Below are 24,626 nucleotides of genomic sequence, written 5' to 3' on the forward strand. Positions count from 1 at the left end.
TTCCTGCATCACATCCTTCAGAGGTGGCTAATTGCCTTCAGAATTGAATACAAACTCCTGCCAGGACCTATGAGGCCACGTGTGACCTGGGCCTCTGCCTCCTTAGTCAGTTTGATCCCAATCCACTTCCTGCTCAAGCCACCTGAGTTCTTGCTTCCCCAAAGGTGCCCAGATCCTTCTAGCCTCAGGGCTGTTGATTCTGCCCATCTTCCCCGGGAACTCTTCACTGGGGGAGGAAGGGGAGCTGGGCTTTGCAGACAGGATGAACCACAACTAGCACAGGTAAAGAACCACCTGGAGAGGAGTCAACCTGGACGTCCCCTGACCAGTGAAGGCCTCCTCCAGCCAACCCTATGTGCCCTCCACCACCCCTGTGTGCCCACGCGCGACTTAACAGCCTGGAGAAACGGGGAACAAGGACATTGATTTCTACTCTCTGAATTTAGAAAAAGAAACTGGGACAGAACGTGGCATCAGAAAACATGGGAAAAAAACAAATACCGTATGCTAACACATACATATGGAATCTAAAAAAAAAATGGTTCTGATGAACCTAGGGGCAGGACAGGAATAAAGACGCAGACGTAGAGAATGGACTTGAGGACACGGGGAGGGGGAAGGGGAAGCTGGGACGAAGTGAGAGAGTAGCACTGACATATATACACTACCAAATGTAAAATAGATAGCTGGTGGGAAGCAGCTGCATAGCACAGGGAGATCAGCTCGGTGCTTTGTGACCACCTTAGAGGGGTGAGATAGGGAGGGTGGGAGGGAGACGCAAGAGGGAGGGGATATGGGGATATATGTATGCATATGGCTAATTCACTTTGTTGTACAACAGAAACTAACACACCATTGTAAAGCAATTATACTTCAATATTTTAAAAAAACGAAAACATGAAAGAAATTTTGGAAAACATTTTTAAATTTAAGATGGTAATGGTATATGTTGCCATTATAGACTATTTGGAAAATATACAATGTAGAAGGAAGAAAAAGTTACCCCAAAATGCACACACACACACAAAGACCCAGTCATATTTTTGTCTGTCTACTGTTTATTTTGCATAATAAACATTACATATCTGTGTATACACACACCATTTTATTTCCTATGCTTTCATTTAGCATTATAACATAAGCATTTTCTCATTCACTTTTGCTGAATATCACTTTGGTAACTTTATTTCCCTGTGTTTGAACATTTAAGGTTTTCCGTAGCATTTTATTATTATAAATAATGTGCTGATGAACATCTTGGCAAAAACCTTGTTTTGACATAACTGATTATGTTCTTAGTTTAGATCTCCCCAAATCTAGTTTCTGGACGAAACAATATTTGCTCCTTATCATCTGCTTGCTTTTCAAAGGCTTGTAACAATTTTTCTACTCAGTGAAATACTTGAGAATGCTTATTTTACCACCAGTTCTGTGCATTCACATTTTAAATTCTCTGCTAGTTTGATTAGCCAAGGATGGAATATTGTTTCAATTTTAATTTTTTTATTTTATTTTTTTAAATTTCTAATTTTAAAATTTTTATTGGAATCGAATTGACTTACAATGTTGTATTAGTTTCAGGTGTACAGCAAAGTGATTCAGGTGTACAGCAAAGTGATCAGTTTCAGGTGTACACATATATATTCTTTTTTAGATTCTTTTCCATTATAGGTTATTATAAGATATTGAGTATAATTCCCTCTGCTATACAGTAGGTCCTTGTTACTTATCTAGTTTTCAGTTTGAATTTTTTTTTAACTTATTTTTTTCATTTCATTTCATTTCATTTATTTATTTATTTATTTTAAAAAATTTATTTATTCATTCATTTATTTTTGGCTGTGTTGTGTCTTCGTTTCTGTGCGAGGGCTTTCTCTAGTTGTGGCAAGTGGGGGCCACTCTTCATCGCGGTGCACGGGCCTCTCACTATCGCGGCCTCTCTTGTTGTGGAGCACAGGCTCCAGACGTGCAGGCTCAGTAACTGTGGCTCACGGGCCCAGTTGCTCCGTGGCATGTGGGATCTTCCCAGACCAGGACTCGAACCCGTGTGCCCTGCATTGGCAGGCAGATTCTCAACCACTGCGCCACCAGGGAAGCCCCCCCCTGAATTTTTAAATTACTGGTAAGGTCAAACACTTTTCTTTACTTTTCTAAAACTTTTCCTCTTTTTTACTTTGGGGCAACCATCTTTTTGTGCCATTTCCCTAAGTATCTTTAATGTCTTTGAGTTTTCCTTGTCAATTTATTTAACAAATATATAAATCCTTGTTCAGCGGAGTTAGCAGAATGTTAAGTCAATCATAAAGCCAAAGAATATTTAAAGCCACTTGTTGGATTCCTTGGATAAACATGTGTAAAGGATAAAACTTGCCAGCTCTCTGAGAACATTCTATGTACGGCTGACATATGTGGTGGGGGTAAGGAACAGATAGGCTCAAAAAAGCTACCTTCAAAGATGACCCAAAAGTCCACAGTGAAACTTCCAGAGTAGGTCACTTGAGTATAAAATGGGAAAATAAAACTAAAATAAGATTAGAAAGGACGTGGGGTCCTTGATCCCTGGATTCCTTGAAAGGACATTGGATTCCATGATCTCTGTCCAGGAATGGCTTCACTTCAGGTTGGAGCACTGGCATATCCACAGGCAGATGACAGTGCAGGGCTCTGCCAGCATATCTAGATCCCCAAAAGATGCTGAGTGAGATCACTACTTCAAAGGGGAACTGACATAGAAGGAAACAATTTTATTGGAGAAGGTTATGACCTCTAGGTGTATGATATGTGAGTAGTTGAACTAGATAGGTAATTGATAATCTCTTATAAAAGATCATTCCTTCCATTTTCAAAGATTTGAGTAACTAACAATTTGAACCTTTCAATTCTGTGGTCTTCATAATTCTTGGACTCCCAGGGCCAGACGGTGCCCCTGGAGAGAATCTCACAGACCCTCTTTCCTGGAGGTGAGGGGGGTGTCATTATTGAAACCCTCCTGGAACCACTTTTCAGTATGTGGTTCTTGCAAAATGAAAGGAAAGATCTATGAGTTTAGGTTTAGATATTTGAGTTGCTTGAGAACAGAATTTCAATACTCTAATAATTAGTTCAGACAAGTTACTATCCTATAGTAATTGTGGGTTTTTTTTTTTTACTGTAATAAAATCTTTAGAGATGATCAATGATTATTTATACGTAGTTATTAGAACATGATAGAATTCTAGGTGTATATCTATCATTGGGAAAGCCCTCATTACAGCCCTAACTAAAATTTTGCCTTTGAAACATTGGAAATTTCTGGGTAGGGAAAGGTAATTTTCCTTGAGAGCGACTCTCTTTCTCTTTTGCCAGTTTAAAAAAAATGTCCTTTACATATGTCCACTCATAAAGGAAGTTTTACTGTGTAATGTATTGAAGAGTTAGTGATTGGCAAGGCTGAAATATTTACTTTACAAATACAGTACACTGACAAGCAACCAAGTTTCCAGACTCAATGGTTCCCGCTGGGTGATAGACTCCAAATTGAGCAAGACAGGGACCCTAGGTACAAAGGTGAGAGAGGAACCATATACAAACCAGTGCATCAAGCAACCTGAAGAAAGTACAGGCCAATTTGGAACACTTATTGCTAAGAATAGAATAGGGACCCCTAGAAATTTGAAGCTAAAAAGTTATGAGTCCTAACCTTCTGTATTAATACTGTAGGAAAACCCTGTCACCTAAGTAATAAAGAAATGAACTGCAATGGAATGTCCTAGACGTTTATCATAACAAAAGAGAGAACAGTGAGGAGAATAATTTCCCTAGAGAACAAGGAAAGCATGCCAGGAAGATATACGTTTACAAAGAGGCCTTCAAGTATAGAGGCTACAGAAAACTTGTCTTGAACATCCTTACTTGGGGTGATCAAGCTTCAAATAACCCAAAACTGAAGATACCTTTAGTAAGTTTCAGTGTTGAATATTAAATATAAATGTAAGTCCAGAACTAAGGCTACATGATGGTTATAAGCAAAAGAATATCTTTTGTAGAGGGTATAAACTCCGACAATGTAGACATAACACAACAAATAGCGACTGGGGTGGGGTAGAGGTGAGGGTATATGGAAAAGAAAATAAGCTCTCTGATTGCTTTCTAGGTATGAACTGGGAGTAAAAGAATATTACTTCAAATTAAATATTGTGTCAGAGAAGGTTTTAGCTAATTATCAAGAAGGCTCATGTTAAGAAACCAATGGGCTCAAAAAGAAGGGACAAAGATATTATATAAAGCTGTTAGTGTAAGTGTAGCCATTAGACCATAACTAACAAATACTCTGAAATATCTAAACATACAGAAAAGAGAGACAGAGAATACAGATAACATAGTGAAAGACTACATAGCTATATCAGTATATATTTTAAAATATAACAAGATTGATATCAAATACATCAATTGATTCAATAGCTTTAAGTGGCCTATTCAAACAAAAAGTTTTTAATATTTCTGTTAACTGCTATGGAGTAATTGCCTCCAAATATTATCAAGTGCAAAAGATAAAGTGGGAAAAGTTGCATATAGCCTGCTACGTTTATCTAAAAAAGGGGCTTATGAATATATATGCATATTTGCTCTTATTAAAATAAAACAATATACATATAGTTTACATATGTATATATACATATATAATATATATATTATGATATACATAATATACATATAATGTGAAATACATATAATGTAAAAATGGAGGAGGGAGCACAGGGAGAAAAGCTAGATTTCTCTGAACTTTCCTTCTTTGATAGATTTGACTCTTGAATCATATTAATATTTATATAAATATAAAACCAATTGAATCAAAGATATAGAACACCCTAAAAGTAGAAATTAAAGTGAAACTAACATTCAGGCAGCAACAGAGCCACACAAAGAGCAATAATTTAAAGTCATTTAAAACACAATAATTGAATGGTGCATCCCTTGATAGCCATTCCCCAAGGATATAAATGAACTGAAAAATAATATCAAGCAGTTTTCAATAATTGCATTGGTAGTAATATTGATATCATTATTCTGAACTTATTATAATGGGAGAAAGCAAATAGGTAATTACGTGAGTATCACTAGAGAGTTTTTCAGCCTAAGAAAAAAGGATATAAATATGAAATCAAACAGTGAAGTGTTCTGTGGAGACCCTGCAAAGGAGGGACCCTCCCCTCTAGTCTGATTTGTGTGTAGGGCCTGATGGTGCCGCCTCCATCCCCCAGAGGGTATGAAAGGCTCATGACTCAGATAACTGAGGTCTCCGGGGGAGCAGGGCAGGCTTCTCACCAGGTCTGAAATGGCTTGCGAGTGTGAGGAAAAGAACCTGGCTGGGGTTTTACTGTGGTCAGGAAGCGGGGCCGGCGTGAGGGTAAGCTGGTGGCGGGGGCTTGCTGGTTTGAAGCAGGGAGCATCTGGCCCTTCTTATCAGCTCACTCATACGTGGGGTCAGGCAGGGGAGGTGGGGGAGGGGAGGGAGGCAAGGGATGAGGCTTAAAAGCTGTCAGCAGTCAAACATCCAAAAGCAGAGTTGGATTCCTTGTTACAGTAAGTAGATTTTGAATTGGGAATGGCAGTACGAATTCATGGTATATATTTCTTTTAAAATGTGAAAGAGAAGACATATTTCCTGATATATTCCCAGAAAGACCTAGAACTTACCCAATAGTCATGAGTGTCCTTACTTCCTAGATTGTGGTCTCTCAATACTGTTTCCTACTAAAAACAACCAAGTTTCCCTATAGAAATGGTAAATCCTGTAACAGGTGCAAGATCTGAGCAGGATGACCCTAGAATGACTTGTCACACTGAAAAGCAAGGATGGGGATGGGACTTCCCTGGTGGCGCAGTGGTTAAGAATCCTCCTGCCAATGCAGGGGACATGGGTTCGAGCCCTGGTCCCGGAAGATCCCACGTGCCCACAGCTACTAGGCCCGTGCGCCACAACTACTGAGCCTGCGCTCTAGAGCCCGTGAGCCACAACTACTGAAGCCCACGTGCCTGCAGCCTGTGCTCTGCAACAAGAGAAGCCACCGCAGTGAGAAGCCCGCGCACCAGGACAAAGAGCAGCCCCCGCTTGCCGCAACTAGAGAAAGCCCGCTCGCAGCAACGAAGACCTGACACAGCCAAAGATAAATAAATAAAATAAACAAGTAAAAAGCAAGGATGCCTCTCAGAGACTACTGGGGTCACGCCTAAAGGACCCAGGAGCCGCTGTGAAGAGGCCCCCCCGTGTCCCCAGTGGGGAAACTTTGATCTTCAGCTAAAAAAATATTGAATAACTACAGGGACTTGAAATGCACAAAATATATTTAAATTCCTCAAGTTCACAATGATTCCTTCCAAAAAAAACAGAAAGAAAAGAAACTCACTGGCCACCTTCAAAAGATATAAGGAAACCAGTCCACTCTGGCAAAGCAAGGGAGAAGGTCAAGCTTCCATCTGCCTTTCTTCCAGGAGCTGTGCCTCAGAGCAAACAAGCAGTTGATCAGGGAGAGTTTCTCTTTACAGATGCACTCAGTAAGTGACGGGAGAAGGGAAATTGAAAAAGAATGTCACCATTCTGCAAATCCTTCATAAAAAAATAAATCCAGGCAATGATCTTCGAAGGCTACTCACATCACAGAAAGAGACTGAGCATTGAGTGCAAGCGGAGAGCAGTACACACCTGGACCTCCGAGTGGTCTGCGAAGAAATCAGCTGGAATGGGATTTGGCCTCCTGATGGAAATACCAGTGTCCGGGAAACACGAGGGAGAGGGGCAAGTAAGAGGCGGAGGGTAGAATCCAGATGTGGGCAAGTCTGCAGGACAAGGAAGTGCTTTCTTCAGTATATGCAAGGAACAACAAAAACAAAAACAAAAACAAAACAAAACAGCAACAACAAAAAGAGGGCAAAGGAACCTATTTAAAGGAACAGATGAGAAGGTCTTGGACTTCAACCATGATGGAGTAAACTGGTTTTAGACTCACCCTCCCACTTCAAACAATCGTAAAATGGAACAAAATATGTAAGGCACTCTCTGCGGGAACTGGGCCACAGCCAGCTAAGGCTGGCATCCTTGAGAGAAGAAACCACGCAATTTGAGCCATGTGCCTCCTGGCCCTGATTTCTGTGTGGGTACAGAAAGGTGAGACCGAGTGGAGAGGAGGCATCTCCCCTTGTCGTGGGAGCAGAGACTGGAGACTGGGCTGTTGAGAAAGACGGGTTTGGTGGGCGTGATGCCGCAAGAGGAGGGGCTGTGTGCAGAAGGGCGGGCACGCCAACACCTCGGCTGAGGGTCCTTAGCCAGGGGCTGGACTTCCAAGTCCAGGGCAAGACTCTGCAAGGCCTGGCAGTCATTGGAAAAACAAATCTGTCCACCTAGATTTCTATATCCAAGGAAAATACCCTGTTTAAAAAAAGGGTGAAATAAAGACATTTTCAGATAAGCAGGAACCTAGAGAACTTGAACTCATTCCCAAAACACCAGGAAGTGCAATTTAAAACTACACGGAGATACCGTTACACACCCACCAGAAGGGTTAAAATTAAAAAGACAGAGAACAGCAAATGCAGGGGAGGGTGCAGAGCGCGATGGGTTCTCAGACATTGCTGTGGGCATGTAAGCGGCGTGACCAGGTTGGAAACTCTCAGGCAGATACTTATGAAGTCAAATATACATCTTTCCCATGACCCAGCAATTCCACTCCAAGGCATTTGCCAAAGAGAAATGAAAGCATATTGCCACAAAAGGACTTGTGTGAGCAGCTATATCCAAAACCTGGGAACAATCCAAATATCCATCAACAGGGTATGTCCTAAGAGGCTATGTTACAGTATAAGCTGTGTTATATTTACACGGTGAAATACGACAAAGGAATAAAAAAGAATGAAGTCTTGGTACATAGGACATTGTGACTGAACCTCGAAGAACATATTACATTGGGTGAAAGAAGTTAGACACAGATGGGTACATGTTGCCTGCCCACTTATGTGATTTTCTAGAACGGCAAAACTCCTCTATGATAACAGAAGTACGATCAGTGGTTTCTGGTGGGCTGGGTGGTGGCAGGATGGATTGCAAGGGGGCAGGAGGGGACTTTCAGGGGTGATGGAAAGCTTTTACATTTGGATTGATATGTTGATCACGCAGTGTTTATATTTGACCAAACTCTGAGAACTATACACTTGAGATCTGTATGGTTTTTGGTATGTGAAAAATTTTACCTGAATTCAAGAAGCATTTTAAAATCAAACGAAAGCAATTCACGGGCCTTTTTGGAATTGATTTGGAAAAATCCACTGTTAAGGACACATCCATGAGGCAGCGGAGAAACTGGGGCACTGAATGAGTATTTGATGATATTAAGGAAATATTTTTGGTGTGATAATAGTATTATTATTGTGACAAAGGTATTGTTATGTTAGAAGAGTGCTGACTTTTAGAGATACACACTACCTATTTATGGAGGAAGAAATAGGATATCTGGGATTTACTTCAAAATAAATCAGTGGAGGTGAGAGGTGGAAGTGTCCTGGGGGTAGGGATGACACCAGATGCCCATGTACAACAATTGTTGAAGCTGGGTGATAGGTACAGGGGGTTCGTTACGTTACTCTTACTGCCTCTCTGTATGTGAGGCCGGGGCCTGGACTTGACTCCTGGGACCTCGCAGCCTCAGTCCTGCTGCGTCCCCAGCCGGCCTCTCGCGCAGCCCCGCCCCGCGCCCATCCCTTAAAGAAGTTTCTGTTAAAATGTTTAAAGTACAGTAAATGCTAGCGTTTCAAACAAAAATCCAGCTTTGGGACTTTTCTTGAAAGCAAAAAAAAAAAAAAGCAGTCCACCTGCATCAGGCCCAGTCGCCTTCCGCCATCTGCTGGAGCCGAGTGACCGGAGCGCCACTGCTCCGAGGCGCTTCTGTTTGTCCCACCCGGAAGCGGAGGGGACCCGCCGGCCCGAGCCCACGCGGGCCCCGGAGCGCGAAGGCTGGGGCCGCAGCGCCATCTGGCGACGCAGCGGGGCCACTGCGCCCTTCGGGTAGAAACGCAGGCTCAGGTGCGCGAGCGCGGCGAGGTCAGCGCAGGCGCAGAACCGCGGCGCTGGGACTGGCGCTAACCACCCGTTAGGCCGCTGTTACGAGACTTTGGAGGTAAGACAGTTCCATGCTTCCGTCTAGCGTTTGTGCTGAGGTCATTGCACTTCTCAGAGTTGTGCTGACCCAGGGGGAGTAGACCCCGTAGCCTGTGCCAACGCGTGGGTTGTGCCGTATCGCCCGGCAGGGTGGGCCCCGGAGACCCAGAGGGTCCAGTCTGCTCGGTTTCCTGGAATCACGGATCCTTCTCAAAACAAACCCAAAGTAAGTGCTGCCGGAATAGGACTGATGGGGATATAAACCGTTATCAGCTGAAAAGCTCTGAATTCAGTTAAGGGCAAGTCTGTTCCAAAATACGATGGGAGAAATGGCTTTAACTGTCTCATGAAGACTTTGGATCAATATTGCAACATAGAGCTAATTCTTTTTTTTTTTTTTTTTTTTAACTTTGGGTTTATTTATTTATTTATGGCTGTGCTGGGTCTTCGTTTCTGTGCGAGGGCTTTCTCTAGTTGTGGCAAGCAGGGGCCACTCTTCATCGCGATGCGCGGGCCTCTCACTGCCGCGGCCTCTCTTGTTGCGGAGCACAGGCTCCAGACGCGCAGGCTCAGTAATTGCGGCCCACGGGCCCAGCTGCTCCGCAGCATGTGGGATCCTCCCAGACCAGGGCTCGAACCCGTGTCCCCCTCACTGGCAGGCAGACTCTCAACCACTGCGCCACCAGGGAAGCCCGGAGCTAATTCTTTTGAATCATTTACTACTGCTGTAATAATAACTTACTGTCTGAAAACTTTAACCTTTTGATATAAATTTACTAACTTGGAAACTTTAGACATATTGGCCCAATTAGCCATTATGTGTTTTAGGCATTTATTGTGTCCACTGAATGTCAGGCAGTGTGTTAAAAGGATGAATATGACATTCCATGTTGTCAATAGGCACCCAGCCTGCAGGGGAAAAATACCCGAGAGACTTACTGATAGGGTATGATGGGTGTGACACTTGGCTATAGCGGATCCTGAGTATTCATAGGATTAGAATAGTGCGCCATCTAGAGGAAGATCTCAGTAGTCAGACTTAGCAGTAACCACCCGGAAGATGTCACATTGGAATATGGATAGGAATGAACCCCATGCTGGTTCAGTTCCACTTCTATGCTGTTGGGAATGTTCTTCAGGTAAACTTTGGAGAGAGATTGAAGTGAGAGAGGTGTGCGGGAGGTTAGAATCTATCTTCCTGAGCTTACTGCGTGGACTGTTGAGTTAGTTAACATGATTATAATTTTTACCGAGGGTCTGCCCTATGTCAGGTGCTCTGCTAAGCACTGCAGGTTTCTCCTCTGCCCTAGATACTCTGGTTATTCCCTCCAGCGGTAGGACCGTGTGAGGTCCTGGGATGCAAAATTTAAGGAAGTGCTTGTGTTACCCAACGCAAGTTCCTGTGCCGGATGCCCAGTGAGGCCAAACAAACCGAAACATCGGGGTTTGGAGTAGAGAAAGGTTTATTGCAGGGCCATGCAAGGAAACAGGTGGCTCGTGCCCCAAAAGCCCCAAGATCCTTGAAGGGTTTCAGCAAAGCACTTTTAAAGGCAAGGTGAGGGAGGGAGGGGGTGTGGTTGGTTGTTGCAGATTTCTTGGTGTGGGAATCCTTTGTTCTTACAGCTGTTCACCAGGTCAGGTCACGATGTTCCTGTAAACCTGCAACAAGACAAATGCTATCCTCTGTTTTGCAACATTTTATCTCTATATGAATGGACTTTTAAAGGTCAGAGCCCTGAGAATAGGTTATCCTGTATATTTCAGGCTATAGACAACATTCTTGTACAAAAGGTGCAGAGCCAGCATGGCTAAGCACAGGCAACAGAGCACAAAGTTTAAAGTAAAAGGAACAGATCCAACATGGAGTCAGAGTCATTCTTCCCTACTGCACTTGCTCTCAGAGGCTGACCCTCCACTTGCATGACCCTGAGAGCCCCTCCTTAAATTCAGTGCCCCCCCCAACCCCCTGCAGCCACATGTGTGCCTCTCTCATCTGGCCCTGGTTCCCATTTTCTGAATGAGGAAACAGAGAGGTTGATAATGCTTCTGCGATCACACAGCTTGGAGGTTTCTGAGGTGGAACATGAATCCTATGGCTTTGTGTGACTCTGGCGTCCTTACACTTAACACCTAGGTTATGTGGTTTCTTCCTGTGGCTCTAGGAATCCCTGGCCATTTTTAAAAAAGATATCTCCACTGTTAGCAGCTTTACTTGATTACAAAGCAGTGGAGAAGGGCTCTGGGGTTCACTTCAGTGGGAAGCCTCGGGGGCCTGAGCTGTGAGTCCCTGCTTAGATGGGAACGGTGGGTTGGGACTTAGGTGCCATAGCCAAATGGCCACCTTAGGGCTGAGTGTACAACCTGACAGGTGAAGATGTTGCTGAAATTTGGCCTCTGTACACCAGTGCCGGATTAAATCTCAGACACAGAGTTTTGGGTGAAGTAGAAGGAAGTAGCTTTATTGCTTTGCCGGGCAAAGGGGGCCACGGCAGGCTAATGCCTTTAAGGCTGTGTGTCCCACGCTGGAGGGGGGCAGTGAGGAGTCTTATAGTGTTCAAGGAGCAGGGCGTGATCAGCTTGGGCACATTCTTCTGATTGGCTGGTGGTGAGGTCATCGAGAGTCACCATCATCCACCTTCTGGTTCCAAGCGGTCTGGGGTCTGCGTGCTTGTGGGCAAGCATCCAGTTAACTTCTTCCACCTGGAGGGGGCTTCAGTCTCTGCAAAACAGCTCAAAGGACATGGCTCAGAGTAGTATCTATAGTCCTTGAGGAAGAACTACAGGTCCTTGACTTTGTTTAATGGCTAAGGTATTATTATTTTGTCTTGCTTGACTGTTTTCCTTTCTTTCTGTATTTTCTCACTCCTCTGATTACATTCATTCTTTAACTAAAGGTTTTCTTACGGACAAAAGGCAGGCGGAGGACAGGAGTGGGGATCTGTTCTGGAAAGACCTCACAGGGTCCTGCGTGGTTACAAAGGCTTCTGCAGCTGCCATGGACGGGCCTGGTTGTGTACAGCAAGCCCTCCCTTTGGGGAACCAGCCCTCACTGTTTTCTCACCACCCCACCGAGACCATACGTGCCTCTTGGCACTTGTCACAGACTGAAGCTCTATTTTGCATTGTCACTTAATACAAACACTAATGCTGATCATGTTGGAAGTCGTAGCAGTGTCTCCCATCTGTTGTGAGCCGGCCAGGACAGTCCCCTGTTTCCTGTGCTATCTCGTTATGCTTCGTGACAATCTCGTGGGAGAAGAATCATCCCCATTTGGGATAAAGAAGATGTGGTACATGTATACAATGGAATATTAGTCAGCCAGAAAAAAGAATGAAATAATGCCATCTGCAGCAACATGGATGGACCCAGAGATTATCATACTGAGTGAAGTAAGTCAGGCAGAGAAAGACAAATACCATATGATATTATATGGTATATTACATGGCTTATATGTGGAATATAAAATGACACAAATGAACTTATCTATGAAACAGAAATAGACTCACAGACATAGAGAACGGACTTGTGGTTGTCCGGGCTGGGATGGAGGAGGGATGGATTGGGAGTTTGGGATTAGCAGGTGCAAACTATTATATAGAGAATGGATAAACCACTAGGTCCTGCTGTATAGCACAGCAGCCTATATTCAATATCCTGTGATAAACCACAGTGGAAAAGAATTCAAGAAAAGAATCATCCCTATTTGACAGATGGGGATCTGAGGCTCAGAGGGTGAAGTGACTTGGTCCGTGGCACACAAGTGGTCTGTGTCAGAGCAGGTGACACTCAGGTCTTTGTGTGATTCCACTGCTCCAGACGCCCTCTCTGCAGCCTCTCTGTGTGTAAAGGACTCTCTCCTCGTGCACTGCTAAGGGAAGCGGGTGGCCGCTGCCGCATCTGTTTTTTGTGGTGGGGATGACGCTCCACTAAGGCCTGTTCAAAGACTGTGGACCAGGTGCTTAATGGTGTGGAAAGACCCAGAGGAAGTGCTGAGATAACCATGCTGCCGGCGAGAGAGATTAGGACCAAGGAGAAGCAGAGCCTCGGGCACCAGGGCTGTGCTGTCTGTCCTGGGGTCCGCCTGCCTCCGAGCCGACTCAGGGAAACCCGCTCTTTCATTGGCAGGATGTGGGCACCTAGAAACTCAGAACGGCTCGCTTGGTACTTGTTTTAAGAATAACCGCGTTCTTAAAATTTTGGAAGTATTTTTTCATTAGCAATGTCTGCTTGTAATTGGATATTTATTCCAATGAGAAATAACGACCAGGTTCACTTGTAAAATGTTACAAAAGTGATACACGTTCAGTTTTTTTTCTCACATTCTGCATAACATCCGTAAGTCTTCTTTTGGCATGAAAATGCATCTTCATGGGTCAGCAGCTGCTTTGGAGAGATGTGGACCTGGGTGCCCCTCCTTAAATTCAGTGCCCCCCCCAACCCTTCCTCACCCCTTATCACTGTGGTGACAACTTTCACAGGAGAGCAATAATAATACTGACTTTGGGGGTTTATTTTGAGAATGACATGAGATAAGATGTGTGAAATGGCTGTTATGGGCTGAATTGTGTCCCCCCCCAGATTCATACGCTGATGGAGTTCTAACTCCCAGTACCTCAGAATGTGATTGTATTTGAAGATAAGGTCTTTAAAGAGATAATTTATGTTAAAATGAGGTTACTAGGGTGGGTCCTAATCCAATATGCCTGGTGTCCTTATAGGAAGAGGAGATTCGGACACAGACACACACAGAGGGAGGACCAAGCGAGGACACAGGGAGAAGACGGCCTTCTACGAGCCGAGGAGAGAGAGACTTCAGAAGAAGCTGGCCCTGACAACACCTTGATCTTGGCCTTCCAGCCTCCAGAACTGTAAGAAAATCCATTTCTGTTGTTTGCCCAGTCTGTGGTACTTCGTGATGGCAGCCCCAGCAGACTCCCACACCTGCTCTCCCAGGCCTAGTATATATTAGGCCCCCTGTAAGTCCTGATTTCTTTTTCCTCTTTATTGTCTTCTTTTGGGAGGCACCTGATTATTATTATTACTTTTTAATAATGGTCACCTTAATAGCAACAGTTTTTTTTCTTTTTTTGTTTTTTGTCAATATATTTTAATTGAAGTATAGTTGATTTACAATGTTGTGTTAATTTCTGCTTACAGCAAAGTGATTCAGTTATACATATATATACATTCTTTTAAAAAAATATTCTTTTCCTTTATGGTTTATTATAAGATATTGAATATAGTTCTCTGTGCTATACAGTAGGACCTTGCTGTTTATCCATTCTATATATAAAAGCTGACATCTGCTAATCCCAACTTCCCACTCCATCCCTCCCCCAATCCCCACCCAATCCTTGGCAACCACCAGTCAGGTCTCTGTGTTCGTGATTCTGTTTCTCTTTCTGACTTACTTCACTTCGTATGATAATCAGTAGTTGCATCTGTGTTGCTGCATATGGCGTTATTGCATTCTTTTTTATGGCTGAATAATATTCCATTGTGTGTGTGTGTGTGTGTGTGTGTGTGTGTGTGTGTGTGTATCACATCTTCTTTATCCATTCATCTGTCAATGGACATTTAGGTTGTTTCCATGTCTTGGCTATTGTGAATAGTGCTGCTGTGAACATAGGGGTGCATGTATCTTTTTGAATTATAGTATTGTCTGGACATATGCCCAGGAGTGGGATTGCTGGATCATATGGTAGTTCTATTTTTAGTTTTCTGAGGAACCTCCGTACTGTTCTCCATAGTGGCTGCACCAATTTACATTCCCACCAACAGTGTAGGTGGGTTCCCTTTTCTCTACATCCCCTCCAGCATTTGTTATTTGTAGACTTTTTAATGATGGCCATTCTGACCCGTGTGAGGTGGTACCTTGTTGTAGTTTTGATTTGCATTTCTCTAATAACTAGTGATGTTGAACATCTTTTCATGGGGAAGCACCTGATTTTATTAATTCACTTTCTTGAGGTCGGGAATTGTGTCGTGCTCGTTTTGGCTTTGGCAATGTCTAACACACTCAAGGTTTACAGCATGAGTGAATCCGGATGCTGTTTCTCAAAGTGTGTTCTGTGGCACAGAGTCCCAAAAGACTGCATTTGAAAAAGGGTCCCCTGGTCAGATGACTTTGGGAAACACTGTGATCCGGCTTGGGGAGGGGACATGGGGTTCAGCGGGGAGGGGGCTACGTCTGTGGTCCCCAGGAGCCCACCGACAGGAGAGCAGAGGCCTTTCTTGTGGGTCTGTGACTCCTTGTTGCAGGGGGGAGCCTGTGGTGACTAACTCGACACTTGGCAATCACACGTGCGACTGAGATCCACTTGTGAAATAATGATTGCAGTCATCTAAGGAATCCGAAGATTCGCTTCAGTTGATGAAACTTGCAACTTGATGGAAAATTTTCCTAATAGCTTTTTAACCCTGGTTTGCAGGTATTTTCTCAATACCTACTCACGACCTTATTTATAACCTGGGCAATGTGTGTTTCTTACAGATGCAAGGACGTAACATGGGCTCCAGATGTTATGAAGCCATCACGTACATTTATTTCATAAAATATCACAAGGTTCACAAACCAAGATGATTTGATTTACATAGAGCAAAGTAACCCATTGTTTGTTTGAGGAGTTTGTTTCCTAGTTGAATTTTGGATCGCCATGACCCGATGATGTCTTGCTGGTGATGTCTTGCTGTTTATGGTGGGGAAACCCTACAGGCACAGCTTCACAACTCTACTGCCTTTAGCTTTCTAGGAGTGATTTACTTGCATTGCTCCTGTGTGTTATCTACCGTGGTCCAACATTGTCTAAGTTGACTTGGAATTCAGCAAGGCTTGATTGCAGTTTCCCTTCTAAATGGGCCGTAGATTGGTCCGGTTATCACTGTCAGAAAACTGTGCTCACAGCCGTGTGTTGCTTTATGCTAATTAACGTTGTGTATGTTCTAATTAATCTACACGTTTGTTTTTTTTTTTAAATTAGGGAAAGCCAGTAACTACCTCACACTCTCCAGCTTTACATTCTTTTACTTTAGAGGCAATTCATATTCCTGCTAGCACTCGCTGCCTGTAGAGCTGTGGCCGCATAGGGAGAAGTCTCTGGGTCTTTGGTTGCTGAAACACTGGAGAACCTATGATTGGTGGCCTTGGCTCAACTTAAGGGGGCCAGGGGGTGTTTTTCATGTGCTGAGGCGCCTTCACCCTTTCCCCAGCAGTCCCTGGACTAGCCCTGGAGCTGGCCTGGCTAGCACCCTGTCCTCCTGGAAGTTAAGAAAAAAGAAAGAAAGAAAGAGAAGACCGGCATTTATTGAGTGCGAAATCTGTGTCAGGCATCTGCTAAAGCCTTTACTGGCCTGGCTAGCACCCTGTCCTCCTGGAAGTTAAGAAAAAAGAAAGAAAGAAAGAGAAGACCGGCATTTATTGAGTGCGAAATCTGTGTCAGGCATCTGCTAAAGCCTTTACTGGGATCATCTCATTTTATCTTTACAAAAACTCCATGAGGAAGGTTCTATTGTAGAGGATTATAATCATAAGTGTACTACGTTGCAGTGGTTACGCAGCTCATGAAACAATTTAAATTTTTTAAAAAGATATCAAAGTTTTACACGCACCTGATTTAAAAAAAACAAAATAGTTTTACAAGGTTTGTTGAAAGGCACACATCCCCAACTCAGAGCTCCCCTGTCTATGTCACCTCCCTCCCATGACACCTCCCCCCGAGGTCATCCCTTGTGCATTGTACCGATGTATTTCGTGCTGGCACGACTCCTCCTGGGCGTCTCAGTTTTAAGCATGGTCTTTTCTCTGTGAAGACGAGAATGCACACCTTTTCCTACCTCTACGCCTACCATACACACTCATACCCTTATGTCCACCCGTCCACTTCCTATACTTACCCTGCAATTCTGATTAGAGCCGTGTCCGCCATCACAACTACATAAATGCTGTTTGAAGCTCAACCACGTAGTAAATTATGGTCACTGTTTATTGCACATTTTTTGTTTTGTTTTTCCAGGAGTCAGTTTTCTTTAATTTTCTCTCCCAGTCGCTCAGTGTGGTGCATTCATCACGAGGTCGTTTGTGTTAACCCTCGAGACCTCTGGGTGCCTTCCCTTCTCTCAAGTTTCCTTCTTGAGGAAAACCTCTCCCAGAGCTCCCGTCCTGGGCCATCCAGTCTGCACCGTTTGCTCCTGAAACCTGTGTTCCAGAAACGCTTTTTTCTTTCTTTCTAACTCTCAAGCACACCTGCTGGTCATCTCCTAAGAAAGGCTCATGGGAAGCCTGGGTCTGAAAAACATCATTATTTCACCTTACACTTACTGCATTTCTAGGTAGGAAATAATTTCCCTTGAGAACTTTGGTGGCTTCTGTCCACCGTCTTTGGCTCCTGGGTTGTTGCCCAGAATCCTGAAGCCACCCAGGTTCTGGATCCTTAGACGGGCCTCTTTTTCCTTTTGCCTCTTCCTCTCTGGAAGTTTGAAGGATCCTTTGTTTGTCCTCAGAGCTCTGAATTTTCACCATAATGTATGTTCCTATGGGTCCAGCTTCATCAGTTGTATTTGGGCTTCTCGTAAGCCCCTTTCATCCAGAATTTTGTGACCTGGGACATTTTCGAGGATGATTTGTTAGCTAATTTCTTCCCCTTGGCCTTCACAGTTCTTTCTGTCTGGAAACTCCCATTATTTGGATATTTGACCTCCTGGGATGATTCTTTAATTTTCTTATTCTTTCTCTCCTGTTAACCAATTTTTTTTGCTCTTGAGATTTCTTTGATTTTGCGCCCCAATCTTTTCGTTGACTTTTTTCCATCTTTCTTATAATATTCTGAGTTGCCAATAACTCTCTTCTGTTCTCCAAACATTCCTTTTCATGATCTCTGTCTATGTTATACGGTTGTGAGCTCTGGTCTCCTCTCTCCGGGGACATTAAGGAAAGCTTTTCCCTTCTTCACACACAGTCTCAGTCTCCCTCAACAGGCTTCGTTCTGTCCATTTGTTTTGGTCACTCTTTCCTGGGTGATCTGCTTTCCTCTGCTGGTTCCTGTCTGCTCACCTTTATACACACATGACAAAATGCCCATGGCATCTCTGAGTTCCTGGGGCTGTGGGCTGGGAGCTGGGCGGTGGGCTGGGTCACCCGGGTGGTGGGTTGTAGCTCCCACCCCATGTCAAGGTCTGTAGGTCTTTCCTCACAGGTGGTCGTGAAACAGAGCAGGACCCTATGGTCCTTGCCCCCCATGTCCTCCACCTGCCTTTTGTCTGTGGAAAAACTGTAGCCGAAGAATAAGTTTAATCAGAGAAGTGAGAAAATGCAGAAGCAAAGAAAAGCAGTCATACATGACAGAACAATAATAGTTTAGTCATTAAGCAAAGTCAAGGACCTTTAGTTCCTCCTCAAGGGCTATAGATCATATTCTGAGCCGTATCCTGCGAGCTGTCTTATAGATACTGAAACCCTCACCAGGTGGAAGAAGTTAACTCCATGATGACCAGGCTGTAGCCACGACAGAAGCTGCCACAGTTCCGAAAACTGGCCTCAAGAAAATGGGAACAAACCGACCCTGGAACTGAAGATTAATTATATTGATACTTAAAACAATCAAGATTATGCCGATCAAGATGAAACTGATGACCAATTTCAACATGACTGTCTGAGCTGCCTGTGCTGTTTCTGCGTGGAGCCCCCTTCCTCAGGCTATGAAAGCTCTGCCCCGATTGTCAGCGGGGGCGACTCAGCCCTCCCCCATGGTTGCTGGCCTCCAAAATAAAGCAAACTTTCCTTTCCACCAACCTGGCCTCTTTATTCGTTTTTGAGGGGCGAGCGGCTGGATCCCACTTTCGGTTACAGTCGGACCCCCCAGAGGATATTCCCTGTGTCCCCTGCCTGGAGGCGACAGGCCTTGCTGCCCAGTGGGAGAAAGGCTGGCATCTCGGCATCTGTGGGCTGTGTGCACTTAACCCCTCTGTTCCTACAGGAACTCCCGTCCTCATCTGTGTCCAGTGACCGCTGGCCCAGGGACCACTGTTATGGACCTCTGGCCTCCCCTGGAGGGGGAGGGACAGTGTCCTGGTAAGCAGAGTGGGACGGGGACTCTCGCTGCCTTGTGATCTGCGTTCAATACCACTCCCACCCTTGAAACCCCTCCCTCTGCTCCCAGAGGCCCTTGTGCCACCAGTGCCCCAGCCTCTTGTGTTCTCTGGGTAAACCAGGGTAGCTTTTGGCCTTCTTGGCCCAAGTTCAACTTTCAGGGCCTGCTCAGTCAGTTACCACGTGTCCACCTGCCTCCAGCTTTTCCAAAATGTTCTTGCAGTCGTCTTTCCTTTTCTTCACACCTTTGTGAGAGGCTTTTATTTTTTAACTTTTGTCCTCGTGTAAAACGAAACCCCTCTCTCTCCATCTGCAGCTGTAGGTCTGTAATTCTCGTTGCAGAGTGATACTCCTTTGTATGATGAGATCACATTGTCTTTGTCAAACCCCTTGTTGATGACAGTGGGTCATTTCTGATGGTGGCTCCTGTGAGCTTGCTGCAGGCTGCGAACATTCTCGTGCGTGCCTTTTGGGGCACATTTCCTCATTTCTGTTGGGTATGTATTTAAGAGGGAAATTGCTAGCAGGCATAAAAGTCTATGCTTCCTTTAGCAGACGCTGGCTGACGCAACATTTTCCGAAGTGTTTGTACCAATTTTCACAGCCACCAGCAGCACCTGGATGGCTCCACACCCTCACCTGTATCTGAGCCCTTCTGATGGGTGTCACCGTGACCTCACTGTGTTTTCAACATATTTCCCTGTCGAATGATGACATTCAGCACACTGTCATATTTTTGAAGGCCTTTGGCTGTTCTCTTTTGTGAAGTCTCTGTTCAAGTCTTTAGCCCAGTTTTCCATTGGATTGTCTTTTTCTGATGAATTTGTGTTTAAAAATATATTCAGAATGTCAGTACTTTGTGATATAGATAAAGGCAGACATACATGTATACACACATATGTATATACACACATGTGTAATCTTCTACTGTGTGTGTTGGCTTTTCATTCTCTTAATGGTGTTTCTTAGTTTAATTTTAATTGTAACACAGTCCTGTTTAATGATTTTTCTTTGTAGTATTTTGGGGGTCTTGTTTAAGAAATCCTTGCCTCCTGTAAGTTCGCAAAAATGTTCTCCTATGTTTTCCCCTAAAAGTTTTATTTTACCTTAGTCTGCAATCCATCTAGCATTGGTTTTTGTGAATGGTTTGAGATAGAAGTATGTGTGTGTTCTATATATATATATATAATATTTATATAAAGATATATATACTATATATAAATATTATGAAATATAATATGTAATATGTATTATATATAAATATATAATATAAATAATATATGTAAATAAATATATTTTTCCATTTTTCCCCAATGGACATCCAGTTGACCTAGCACTACCCTTTCTCCTCTGCACTGAGATGCATCACTTTGCCCTAAATATATATATATATACATATATTTGTTTGTTTTGTTTTTGTTTTGGATCTGTCTATTTCTGGTAATGTATGTCCTCCAGGTTTATTCTTCTTCAAGGCTGTCTTGGTTATTCTGCATTGAGTTTATAATAATTTCGAGAGGATTGACATCTTAGCAGTTTTCAGTCGTCAGTCCAGAATCTTGGAATCTCCCTTCATTTATCATTAGTCCTCTCAATAGTATTGAGTTAGTTGGAAAGTTTTTTGAAGGTCTGCTCACACACTTCACTCACTGCCCACAGTCACTCCTTTTTTAACCTTCCAGCCCCCATGTCAGCCTTTGACTAACAGAAACCCATTCTCAGAGATGGCTCTCCTTCCTTGTTAACAAACCCAGTAAACTTTTCTAATTTTGTGTCCCTGTAGACGTCTCTGAATTTTTAACACCAGTGCCTCCTGGTGGATTTTGACTTTCCTTAGTACCACTTGCCCCTTCCATTATGACGAGCTTACAGTGAAAAAAAAATTCAAGTTCACATCTCCATACTTTGAATTCCAATTTTGTTCTCACACCTAGCCTCTTTAAAATATTAATAGACTTTATATTTTATGAATATTTTGGGGTCTACAGAAAAAATTGAGTGGAAAGTATAGTTTCCCATATACCCCCTCAACACCCCTCCCCCCAGCCCAGTATCCCCTATTATTAACGTCTTGCATTGATGCAATACATTTGATACAACGGATAGCGAATCTTGATACATTATTATTAACTAAAGTTTATAGTTTACATTAAGGTTCACTCTTCATGTTGCACATTTTATGTGTTTTGACAAAGGTGTGGCCATCAGTATCATATAGAATGGTTTCACTGCCCTAAAATTCCCACGTGCTCCATCCATTCATCCTTCCCTCAAACTCCGGAATCACTGGAAACCGTTGTCTTTTTACTGTCTTCCTAGTTTTTCCTTTTCCAGAATGTCATGTAGTTGGACTCATACAGATTCTTTTCTCTTAGCAACATGCATTCTAAGTTTCCTCCATGTCTTTTCATGGCTTGATGGCTCGTGTCTTTTTGTCACCAGTATTCCATTGCATGGATGTCACAGTTTGTTTATCCATTCACCTATGGAAGGACATCTTGGTTGCGTCCACGTACTGGCAATTATAAACAAAGCTGCTATAAACTTTCATGTGCAGGTTTTTGTGTGGGCATAAGTTTTCAACTCATTTGAGGAAATACCAAGGAGCATGGTTGCTGGATCAGACGATAAGAGTATGTTTAGTTTTGTAAGAAGCTGCTAAACTGTCTTCTAAAAGTAGCTCAACTGCTTTGCATTCCCACCGGCAATGAATGAGAGTTTGTTCCTGTAGTTTCATATTCTTGTCAGTACTTGGAGTTGTCAATGTTTGGAATTTTAGCCATCCATTAGGTATATATGGCATCTTGTTGGTTTTTTTTTAAAGATTTTTATTTTATTTATTTCTTTTTTGGCTGTGTTGGGTCTTCGTTGCTGCGCGCGGGCTTTCTCTAGTTGCGGCGAGCGGGGGCTACTCTTTGTTGCGGTGCGTGGGCTTCTCATTGTGATGGCTTCTCTTGTTGAGGAGCACAGGCTCTAGGCGCACGGGCTTCAGTAGTTGTGGCATGTGTGCTCAGTAGTTGTGGCTCACGGGCTCTAGAGTGCCGGCTCAGTAGTTGTGGCGCACGGGCTTAGTTGCTCCCTGGCATGTGGGATCTTCCTGGACCAGGGCTCGAACCCATGTCCCCTGCATTGGCAGGTGGATTCTTAACCACTGCACCACCAGGGAAGCCCACATCTTGTTGTTTTAATTTGCAGTTCCCAAGTGACATATGATGTTGAACATCTTTTCATATACTTCTTTACCATTTGAATATCTTCTTTCTGTTCATGTTTTTTGCCTATATTTAAATAAAGTTGTTCATTTTCTTATTGTTGAGATTTAAGAGGTTTTTTTGTATGCTTGGATACCAGTCCTTTATCAGATATGTTTTTGCAAGTATTTTCTCCCTGTCTGTGTTTCGTCTTCTGGTTCCCTTGACAGTGTCTTTTGCAGAGCAGAAGTTTTTAATTTTAATGAAGTCCAACTTATCAATTTTTTCAAGGATCTTATTTTAACACCTAGAATTTTTGTTTTGTTTTTGAGCCTTAAAATATGCAAAAGCTTGACTTTGAACTTCCTCCAGAGCCAGACTTTGTGTCATTTTCTTTATTCCCCACACATCTCTTGTCTTGCTATCCCATCATGGCCTTTCCCTTTTCTTCAAAACCAGACGAGGGCAAATAACCCTGGGGTGCTGCTGTCAGCTGTCTCTCTGCCAGGCCCACTTCCTTGTCCCCGTCCCAGACTCTGGCCCATTCAAGGCCCCACTTTGGCCTGACTCTGGATTTCACAGGTCAGGAGTTGATCCTACAGATCACCCCTGGGGCCAGAGGCAGGCAGAATCATCATTTGTTATGGAAATGACCTTCCATTTCAGAAGCCATGCGGCCTCCTCCTTGTTCATAAAAGTCTACATTTCTCGCGCTCCATGATTGGCTCCGACTTGCTCCTCATTGCTTGGGTGATGGGTGTAATACCAAAGCAGGAGATGATGAAGGACGAGGCCATTACCTGAATGGTTGCCTGTCTAGGTGAGGGCTGTGTAACGGAGGGAGCAGTGTCTCCCCTTCCAGAGTAGAAACCCCTTTGTTTTGCAACAGGAAACCTCTGGTAAGCTGAAGGCAGCATTCATTTTAGACTGGGAGCTCTCGGGTGAGGTGCAGCTGAGGTTGAATGACTTCAGCAGTTATCTCTTCATCATTATGCCACTGCTACCGAGGCCATCTCCTGTGTAAACACAGACGGTGACTTTTTAAAATAATTAATTAATTAATTTTATTTTTGGCTGCGTTAGGTCTTCATAGCTGTGCTCAGGCTTTCTCTAGTTGTGGCGAGCGGGGGCTACTCTTTGTTGCAGTGCGTGGGCTTCTCATTGCGGTGGCTTCTCTTGTTGCGGAGCACGGGCTCTAGGCACTCAGGCTTCAGTAGTTGTGGCACGTGTGCTCAGTAGTTGTGGCTCGTGGGCTCTAGAGCGCAGGCTCAGTAGTTGTGGTGCACGGGCTTAGTTGGTCCGCAGCACGTGGGATCTTCCCGGACCAGGGCTCGAACGCGCGTCCCCTGCATTGGCAGGTGGATTCTTAACCACTGTGCCACCAGGGAAGTCCTAAGACAATGATTTTATAATTTGCTCTCAGGCAACTGAGAGTTTGGGGGCTCTTTACCTTCTGCCTTTTTACAGCAGCTAAATCACAGCCAGAATTTTTCAGAGCTCCTCAAACGTCATTATTAAAAACAAAAGTTATTAGTTTCAACGCCAAACAGTAAATCAGTGTGAACCCCTTGCTGGCTCCCTGAAGGAAGGTCTCTGTCTCCTGGGTCCAGGAGAAACACAGCTGACCTTACAGTGGGGACCACTGGGGTGGGCCTGCCGGGTGAGCCCCCTCCTGCCATGTGTGCAACTGTTGCATCTCCAGGTAAAGTAGGAGGACCACTGAGTGGGCTTCCTCGATTGGAGCCATCAGGCTTACGGACAGTGTTCCCCCTTCAGGTCCTGCAAATTCACAGATAGAAAAATAGAAAATAGAAGAAACAGAGAAAAGTGAAATGAGGCTAGAACAAGTTAGTTAAAACCATGCTCAGACCCCCATTCCACCCCCCGCTTTCTCCTTTATCCTCTTGCAGAACCTACTCCTAATTCTTAGGTTCCTTTTCTCCTGCGTGATCTTCCTTAGCTTCTGCAGTCCTTGGTTTGTACTGATGATTGCCGTTTTAGGGTTTGCACAGCGTACCTCTTTCCTGTCAGCCCTGAGCACAGGTGGGTGCCTGGTAGGTCCACAAACCATGATGGTTAAAGAAATGAGCAAGAACATTGGTGCCCGAATCTCTGGACGACCTTGGCCTCTCCGGCCTGGTGTTCTAGAATGTTCCACACCAGCTGTCTCAGAGGGGATGGCAGTTTTTGTTCTCTCTGGACCCCAGGTTCCCATCTTCAAAC

General features: G+C 44.0%; 2 long non-coding RNA genes across 3 annotated transcripts in view; one reads left to right on the forward strand and one right to left on the reverse strand.

Moving 5' to 3' along the window:
• Window positions 1-9,062: 9,062 nt before the first annotated feature.
• The window catches only part of LOC309636038, a 179,804-nt gene continuing 164,240 nt past the window's right edge, over window positions 9,063-24,626 (forward strand). For both annotated transcript variants that reach the window (XR_014249199.1, XR_014249200.1), the window contains exons 1-2: window positions 9,063-9,146; window positions 13,847-14,104. This is a non-coding gene — a long non-coding RNA (uncharacterized lncRNA). The remainder of the gene's footprint in view (window positions 9,147-13,846; window positions 14,105-24,626) is intronic.
• LOC309636039 overlaps window positions 13,656-24,626 on the reverse strand; it is a 275,013-nt gene continuing 264,042 nt past the window's right edge. The window contains exon 2 of the long non-coding RNA XR_014249201.1: window positions 13,656-14,102. This is a non-coding gene — a long non-coding RNA (uncharacterized lncRNA). The remainder of the gene's footprint in view (window positions 14,103-24,626) is intronic.

This window comes from Balaenoptera borealis (assembly GCF_965194805.1).
Source record: "Balaenoptera borealis genome assembly, chromosome: 10".
In the NCBI taxonomy this organism is placed as follows: Eukaryota; Metazoa; Chordata; class Mammalia; order Artiodactyla; family Balaenopteridae; genus Balaenoptera; species Balaenoptera borealis.